Raw genomic sequence first — 10,197 nt, 5'->3', positions numbered from 1 at the left:
ACCATCCCACCGAGACAATTGATTCTAATCCCAGAGGCCAAACCCAAAAACAACGTCTCCGCAGGAGAGGTTAGACGGAGCGCCTCCTGGTCAGACTTCGAAGGCATTGCCCAACACCAGCCCACCCGGTTCCAGCATGTATCACTCAACCAATGTCCAGTCTCCCTACGACAACAAGGACGAAATTAGGCAAAGAGTTGCCTTCCAGAGAGACATCAGAGATTTAAAGCATTGGCTCTCTCGGAGAGAGAAACTGCTCTCTCGGGAGTGTCCGAGTCGTACAGCCACCGTTTCTTCATGCGTTCCGTGCTGACAGAAAAAACATATCTCTGCTAAAGAAGAAGCGGGGGGTGAATGCTTCATCCATAAACGACTCATGGTGTAATCATAACAACATACAGGAACTCAAGTCATATTGTTACCTGACCTAGAATTTCTACAATCAAATGCCAACCACATTATCCTCCCAAGAGATTTCTCTTCGCATTATTAGTCACAAGCCGTGGTATGTCCCCCCAAGTCAGATACCTCGACGCCTCAAGGAACTTCACTGACTCTATGTTAAACTGAACCATAAAATCCTGAGGCTCCATTTATTGTAGCTGGGATTTTTAACAACGGCTACCTAAATGTCTACCAGACACCCCTGAAATTAGCCATCCGCGCGGGACAATACACTGGATCATTTAGCTATTCCAAACTTCCAACGAATGCACACAAGGCCCTCCCCGCCCTCCCTTCGCAAACATCCGACCGCACGACTCCATCTTGCTCCTACCGTCTTATTAAGACAGAAATTCAAAACAGATGTACCCGGACTTAGACACCATTCAACGCTGGTCTGACCAATCGAATCCACGCTTCAAAATGTTTTGATCCCGCCGACTGGAAATGTTCCGGAAAGCCTCTGAAAGTTAACATTATTTGTAAGCTAACTCGTGAGTAGTTTATAAGAAAGTGCATTGAAGATGTTGTACCCACTTTGACGATCAAACCTACCCTAACCAGGAAACCATGGATAGATGTGGCAGTTGCGCAAAAACTGGAAGTGAGAAACCACCGCATTCAACCATGTGAAAATGTAAGGGGAAAATATGGCGACTACAAAACAGTGTAGTTATTTCCTCCGCAATGCAATTCAAAACAAGCGAAAATGTCAAGATAGGGGACAAAGTGTAGTCACAATTAACGCTCAGACACAAGACCTATGTGGGGAGGGACAGAGTCTAACAGGCAACTGTTTACGGAACTACAAAAACTTTCTTCCAGATAAACTAAACACCTTCTTTGCACCGCTTTGAGGAGAATACAGTGCCACCGAACACGGCCGCTACCCAAGAAGCGGCCCCCCCTCTCCTTCTCTGTTGGCCACGTGAGTAATCACATTAAAGTGTTAACCCTCGCAAGGCTGCTTGCCCAGACGGCATCCCAGCCGCGTCCTCAGAGCATGCGCAGTCTGCTGTCCCACATGCTTCAAGAAGGCCACCATTTTCCTCTTACCGAAGAAACAAAGATAACTGAACTAAATGACTATTGCCCCCGAGCACTCCCACTTCTGTCATCATGAAGTGCTTTGACAGAACTAGTCAAAGATCAATCACCTCCACCTTACCTGCCACCCACTTCAGTTTGCATTATCGCCCCAACAGGTCCACAGATGATGTGTCGCCAATCACACTGCACACGCCCTATCCCATGCATGGACAAAAGCCAAATACCGTATATAGGAATGATGATTCACTGAACTACAGCTGCAAAAGCATGTCAACACCATAGTACCCTCGCATGTTCATTATAGGGCTTAAGCTTGATAACAAAACAATGACGAGACAGCCTACAGGAGGATAAAGGCACTCGAAGTTGTGGATAGTCAGGAAAAACTAACCTCTCACTCAATGTCAACAAATCAAAAAGGAAATTAGTCTTGGACTCGAAAACAGCAGAGGGAGCACCCCCCTATTCCCGTCGATGAGTAGCAGCGAAAGGTGGAAAGTTTAAGGTCCCTCTAGCATACCACATCACGGACAAACTGAAACTTGTTCCACCCACACACGCCAGTGTGGTGAAAGACAACGCCAGAACAGAGACATCTTCAACTTCAGGAGGCTGAAGGAAATTTGGCTTGTCAACCCTAAAACTATCTTCACAAAAACTTTACGAGCACAATCTAAGAGCATCCTTGTTGGGCTGTATGCCACCACTTGGTAGCGGCAACTAAACTTCCCATCAACGGCAAGGTCTCCGAGGGGGGGGGGGGGGGGCGGGGGAGGGAGGAGGGGTGGGGGGTGGGGCAGCACAACGGCACATTGATCACCGGGGGCAATTTTACCTGCCCTCCAGATCACCTACAACACCCGATGTCACAGGAAGGCCAAAAAGATAATCAAGGACAACAACCACCCGAGCCACTGCCTGTCACCCGCCACCACCAGAAGGCAAGGTCAGAACAGGTGCATCAAAGCTGGGACCGAGAGACTGAAAAACAGCTTCTATCTCAAGGCCATTAGACTGTTAAACAGCCATACTAACACAGAGAGTCTGCTGCCTACATACAGACTCAATCACTGGGAACTTTAATAAATGGATCACTCGTCACTTTAAATAATGTCACTTTAATAATGTTTCCATATCTACATTACTCATCTCATATGCAGTAGCGTGCCGTGGGCCTGGCGCCTGGGCCTTCAGTGAGGTCCTACACAGTCCCACCCGAATTAATCCACCTGTTATACCATCATTTAGATGCCATGGCTCTAGACACTATACATTTAGACAGAAACGCAGTATAACCAGGCGTTGCGTCACCTTGAAATTGAAATTTATTTCAGAGAATTGCAGGGGAAGAGTACAATACAGTACAGTTCAACTAATAGGCAAGAACATAGTCGAGTGCAACAGAGTTATATTAATATTCTTCTTCTATCCATTTCTGGTCCACAAACTTTGAGCTTTAAGTCCCAAAAAAATAAATACAGTGTGTTCACTAAACAGCGCATTGTCGCACCCAAAGCAGTTTCACCGTGATGATAAAGACACATAACTATTCACTGAAAATAAAAGAAAACAAATAATTTGCAACATAGGCTATTTTCCATTTTATTTTGTTAATATATAGGCTATTTAATATAACGAAATTAAAATGCGAAACATACATACACATTTAATAAAAATAACATGCATTGTATGCCTACTCACCAAAGACTGATTATTAGACAGTTGCGTGCGCTTAGGGGATCGTGAGAAAAATGCTGCAAGGCCATTGAGGTTGGCAAAGAAGACCTTGCATTCTTTAAGCTTTGAGGCTCCTTGAGTCAGTACTAAATTTAGTCGATGTGCATAGCAGTGAATGAATAAGGCCATCGGTGCCCTCTCCTTAACTTTAGCCTGCACCCCATTGAGTCCAGATGCCATGACTGCTGCGCCATCAAAACACTGTGCCACAACTTTATCCAGACTACATTCATTTTCCTCCAAGAAACGGAAAATAAGAGCGGCAATGTCATCAGCTCGCTTGCCGCTTGTCACATCTTCAAACCGGATAAATCGCTCCTTGACTCCCGTGTCCGTCACATAACGCAGGACGAGTGAGAGCTGTAGCTCCACTTCGGTGTCCCCAAACGTTTCAAAAGCACCATTGCTCTAAGTGCCCAGCCGTACTTTGGTGTCTCGTTGCTGCCTTGGTTAGACAACTCAAGTTTGCAAAGCCAGTGTGGCTCCAAACACCAAATCGATCACTTGCAAATAATAGGCATTCCAGCAGTACAGTTTGCAGTGCTTCTCGGAGCCTGTGAGCCATTGACAGCGCTCATAGTTGAAACTTTAAAGTGGCGAACGAACGAACCCCTTTCCCGCCTGTGACAGGCTTTGTGCGTCGGGCGACCTCTCCTTACAATGTCTAACTTTTCTTGAAAAGTTCGTCTTGAGAATGGCGTTATAATTATATCCCGACCAAATCGATACTTCTCCTCCTTCCGCCATTGTGGGTTCAAAAAACAGTAGAACGCGAATAATTTGTTTATCAAATTTAGTTTTCTAGATCTGCATAGACCTGCCCATAACCTGCCTCTCAATATTGGATATCAATCAAAAGACGTGGAGCCCTACGCCTGCTAGCTGGCTCCTGTGTAACACTGGAGCCAGCCAGCAGGCGTACAATAGCCAACTCTAAAGCTGATTGGTTGACACAAAAATTTAATTTCCATTCACTTTAAGCTACAAGCGCCCGCACTGTTGATTCTGAAGGCCTGAGGGCAGATTTAGACCCCTGCAACACATGATGGCTGAATATGATTGGATAAAAGATCTAACGTAAAGACCAGCCCTCCAAATCTCAACCTGGGCTGGAAGCAGTGCAACCAAGAGGAAAGCTATGAAATGAAGAGTATAACTCTTACTCTGGGAATAATTTAATACATATTTGTGGGAAAATATATTTAAAAAAAAATTATATTCTGATGATGTTTAGGCCAGCAGAGAAGGCCTTGCAGGCCCCTGACGGCCCATTCCACTGCCTCATATGTATATACTGTATTTTATACCATCTGTATTTTATACCAATTTCTGCTTGAAAAAGCTAGCCTTGGCTTTTCTAACTGCCCGGTTAATAATTTCACAGTAAATAAGTGTACCCACTACCCTACATATGTAACGTTTACTTCCTGATCGTACTCGATTCCAAGTGTATCGGCCAATCAACCAACCCTCAAATGTCCACAGYCTAACCCATCTTTCCCATTACACTACCATTTTACAATACATCTTTCTATTTTACTGTGATGTCTTGAACCTCTATATTTGTACCATTTCTACAGAGATTGCCCTAAAAATAAATACTCTACATAAGAGTCACTGGCGTCGCAATTGTKTCATGTAAAAACTGTTGCACCGGTCTTTTCCAGCCCTTACGCCAGGTTCGGCAATTGACCTGTCTTATATCAGGTCGCTTGCGCTCAAATGGGCAGGGTGGATATATTTGAGATGTGTCCTTAAAAACATGACGCAAAGTGCTAATTTTAGGCAGCGCTGATAGGGATATTTAAGACCAACCTAAAGCTGGTTTTAACGGTAATGCAGTTGCTTATGGCATGAATTTTWAYAAYGGAAACGCAGCCTATCCAGCCGTGATGCACGGTGCCCATWTACACATGGAACAAGAGTAGCCTAATGTGCTTTTGGTGCCTGTATACTTCGATTTTAGAAATGTAAAAAACAAATGTTTTTTTTCTCATTTCCTTTTATTAGATTAAAAACCAAGCATAGCCTCCCGTCCTCTCAGTGAAGTTTTTGTTTGCGGTCAGCCCAATGCAATCTCGAAGTAGTCAAGACTGTCGATAAAGGGTTTGGCTCCTGAGACCGCTTGGAAATAAATCTTAATCACCAAAGCTTTATTCAAATATACAGTTTGAGATAAGTGAAACAGTGAGCTGACATTCTCTTTTTTATCTATGCATTGTAGGCAGGCCCACATTGTTTTAGCCATGCAGGTCCGGTTTTGGATGTGTGTGAAGCTCTTTCCATGGTGTAGGCTACGTGTCCATGCCCATCATTTCATATGTTCAAAGCCCAAGTCTCGGTTAGGTCTACTATAACAAAGGCTGGTTCACACATCAGTGCGTGCTTTTTTGTTTATTTTGCGGTTTTATGGTATCATTACATTTTACATGTATTTGTTGGTGTTTAAAAAAGCTGATTGGTTGTTTTTCGTAAAATTTTTGACAACCACACTTATTAGAATGATTTCCCTTCTGTTTAATGGTGACACCGTCCGTGGCGCGCTTGCAATGCGACTCTCTGGAGTATGTGTGATGTGTCTGATATGTAAGATGGTTAAATAGCGATGTTACGCTTCCTAAAACAGCGTCTATTTGGGAGCAGTATAACGGTGAGTGGAAATCTCCCCTTACCTATTTATAATGGATCTTTGTCCAGCTACTGTGTAAAGTTTGGATCTGCTTAAACCCTCCACAGTCTGCGTTGTTTTAATGTTATACTGCCCATAGGGAGAAATGTGGTGCCTGTTTGTGTTTTCAATTTGACTTATAATCATCTCATCTCTTTTGAGGCCTTACGAATAATGACTTTCATCAATTGCTCCCTTTTTGACAATGTTTGGCATGTTCATCGCTCAGCATAATGCATTTACAGTAGGCCCTAACCCTTATACTCAGCTGTGAATGGTATTGAAGACTAGCAATACTTAGAACAATGTGGCCGTCAAAAGGGCTTAAGTTAATATTTAGCAAAGATAGGTTACATTTTGTTGATCGTAGTTTCTGTAAGCCATTTCACCATCTATAACGCTAACATTGGAATTGGAGTTGATACCAAGGCAATTTATAAAAGAACCGATATACCAACTTGAAGCAAACCATATTTCACCCATGGAGCACTTCTGATGGCCAGTGAGATGTCAGCCTGACATACCCACCACAATTGTTCATTTATCAGAACCAGCCCTTTCGCCCCAGCCCAGGAAGCGCACGATAATTCTGATAGTGAAATAGCACAAATATGTCTGACACAGCACTGAACTATAGCCCTCGCCTGCGATTACATATACCTTCGCGTTAGGTTGTTAAAGTAGGCGCCCTACAGTCGTGGCCAAAATTGAGAATGACACAATATATAATTTTCTTAAAGTTTGCTGCTTCATGTCTTTACGATATTTTTGTCAGATGTTACTATGGAATACTGAAGTATATTACAAGCATTTCATAAGTGTCAAGGCCTTTTATTGACAATTACATGAAGTTGATGCACAGAGTCAATATTTGCAGTGTGACCCTCTTCCTTTTCAAGACCTCTGCACCCGCCCTGTCATGCTGTCAATTAACCTTCGGCCACACTGACTGAATCGGCAGCCATTCTTGCATTAATCAATGCTTGGAGTTTGTCAGAATTTGTGGTTTTTGTTTTGTCACACTTGCTCTTGAGGATTGGCACAAGTTCTCAATGGGATTAAGGTCTCGGGAGTTCTGGCCATGGACCCAAATACTCGTGTTTTGTTCCCCCGACGCCACTTAGTTATCACTTTTGCTTATGGCAAGGTGGCTCTATCAGCTGAAAAGGCATTGTTCGTCACCCAAACTGTTCCTGGATGGTTGGGCAGAGTTGCCCTCAGAGATGTGTTGGTACATTTCTTTATTCATGGCTGTGTTCTTAGGCAAATTGTGAGTGAGCCCACTCCCTTGGCTGAGAAGCAACCCCACACATAAAATGGTTCGATGCTTTACTGTTGACATGACACGATGAAAGTAGGCTCACCTTGGTCTTTCTCCAGACAAGCTTTTTCCAGATGCCCCAAACAATCGGAAAGGGGATTCAATCAGAGAAAATGATTTACCCAGTCCCTCAGCTCCAATCCTGTACTTTTTGCAGACATATCAGTCTGTCCTGATGTTTTTCCTGGAGAGAAGTGGCTTCTTTTGCTGCCTTCTCGACACCAGGCCATCCTCCAAAAGTCTTCGCCTCACTGTGCGTGCAGATGCACTCACACCTGCTGCTGCATTCCTGAGCAAGCGCTGTACTGCTGGTGCCCTGATCCCGCAGCTGAATAACTTTAGGAGACGGTCCTGGCGCTTGCTGGACTTTCTTGGCACTGAAGCCTTCTTCACAACAATTGAACCACTCTCTTGAAAGTTCTTGATGATCGATAAATGTGATTGATCTTATGGGCAGCAATATCCTTGCCTGTGAAGCCCTTTTTGTGCAAAGCAATGATGACAACACATGTTTCCTTGCAGGTAACCATGATTGACGAGAGAACATGATTCAGTGAAGCTTCCAGTCTGTTATTCACTCCTCAATCAGCATGACAGAGTGATCTCCAGCTTGTCCTTCGTCACACTCACACTGTGTTAACGAGATAATACTGACATGATCAGCCTGGTCTTTTGTGGCAGAGCTGAATGCATGAAATGTTTTTGGGGATTCAGTTCATTTGCATGGCAAAGAGGTACTTTGCAATATATTGCAATTCATCTGATCACTCTTCATAACATTCTGGAGTGTATGCATATTGCCATCATACAACACTGAGAGCAGGACTTTGTGAAAATGTATTTTGTGTCATCTCAAAACTTGTGGCCACGACGTACAGTGCAATCTGAAAGTATTCCGACCTCTTGACCTTTTCCACATTTTGTTATATTACAGCCTTATTCTAAAATGGATTAAATAGTTTTTTCCCCACCTCATTAATCTACAACACACTACCCATAATGACAAAGCAAAAACAGGTTTTTAGAAATGTTTGCTAATTGGTAGGGGAGCGTTGCTGCCCAGCTATTAATCAGCGTTTTCAGAGACTATCGATTGGGTTCAAGTACAGGCTTTGGCTGGACCACTCAAGGACATTCAGAGACTTGTCCCAAAGCCAATCCTGTTGTCGTAGCTGTGTGCAGTGTGCTTTGGGTCGTTGTCCTGTTTGAAGGTGAACCTTCGGCCCAGTCTGAGGTCCTGAGCGCTCTGRAGCAGGTTTTCAATCAAGGATCTCTCTCTACTTTGCTCCGTTCATCATTCCCTCAATCCTGACTAGTCTTCCAGTCCCTGCCGCTGAAAAACATCCCCGCAGCATGATGCTGCCACCATGCTTCACCATAGGGATGGTGCCAGGTTTCCTCCAGACGTGACAATTGGCATTCAGGCCAAAGAGTTCAATCTTGGTTCATCAGACCAGAGAATCTTGTTTCTTATCGTCTCGGAGTCCTCTAGGTGCCTTTTGGCAGACTCCAAGTGGGCTGTCAAGTGCCTTTTACTGACAGGTGTGTGCCTTTCCAAATCATGTCCAATCAATTGAATGTTCCACAGGTGGACTCCAATCAAATTCTAGAAACATCTCAAGGATGATCAACGGAAACRGATGCACATGAGCTCAATTTCAAGTCTCATAGCAAAGGGTATGAATACTTATGTAAATAAGGGATCTGTTTTTACTTTTAATAAATTTGCTAAAAACCTTTTTTTTCTTTTTCTTTATGTGGTATTGTGTCTAGATTGATGAGGAAAATGTTTTATTTAATACATTTTAGAATAACTCTAACATAATAAAATGTGGAAAAGGGGTCTGAATATTTTGCGAATGCACTATATGCATTCATTCCATGATCTGGGAAATGTACAAATATTGAATTCTAATTGAATTCCAATTAAAAAAAGACCAAACAGTTTATTTCAAATTACAAAACTTGAAGATTTAGAATTGAATTCAAMGTAAATTCTCCACTTCATGAGTGAATTCAAGAATTCTACATATAGTCTGTTTGTCATGTAAGGAACTTGAAAGACCTTCCTTTATGAAAACTTAGTTACTGTAATACACAAAGATTCACCTAATGCCATAAAGAGTAGAATTGTCACCATCTTGATCCTTGTAATGTCCTCCAATATCAGGTATGATTCTCACCAACACTTGGCAGTAAATCATTGCAATATTTACTTCAGATTTAACTTTTTATGTTACAACCAAAATGGAGAGTTAATTGCCCATGTTCTACCTCCATGTACAAAAGGTCAATGTGTGATCTTCGAGACACTTTCCAGTATTAACATTACCATGACAGAGAAGAGTGGTAAACCTTCACAAAACAGGAAATCCTAGCCAACTAGTCTCTGGTCTGGTTGCTGATTCCACTGAACTGCGCCTGCACTCAACACTGAGCTCAACACCACAAACCCCATTTGATTTATTTTTAAAACCAAGAATATGAGACCCAAAAAAGACGACGCTTGAACTATACATACACATATACAGTGCCAGTAAAAAGTTTGGACACACCTACTCATTTAAGAGTTTTTCTTTATTTTGTGCAAAACCGTCATCAAGGCAAAGGGTGGCTACTTTGAAGAATCTTAAATATAAAGTATATTTTGATTTGTTTAACAATTTTTTAGTTACTACATGATTCCATGTATGTTATTTCATAGTGTTGATGTCTTCACTATTATTCTACAATGTAGAAAATAGTCMAAATAAAGAGAAACCCTGAATTGAGTAGGTGTGTCCAAACTTTTGACTCGTACTGTATATATATATATACACATAAAAAACACCTTTCTAATATTGAGTTGCACCCCCCCATGAATGCTCCCAACAGTTGGCTAGATGTCCTTTGGGTGGTTGACCATTCTTGATACACAGGGGAAACGGTTGAGCGTGAAAAACCCAGTAGCGTTGCAGTTCTTGACACAAACAGGTAC

Source organism: Salvelinus sp. IW2-2015, unplaced genomic scaffold (assembly GCF_002910315.2).
Source record: "Salvelinus sp. IW2-2015 unplaced genomic scaffold, ASM291031v2 Un_scaffold16570, whole genome shotgun sequence".
NCBI classification, from domain to species: Eukaryota; Metazoa; Chordata; class Actinopteri; order Salmoniformes; family Salmonidae; genus Salvelinus; species Salvelinus sp. IW2-2015.
This window is presented reverse-complemented; position numbering follows the sequence as displayed.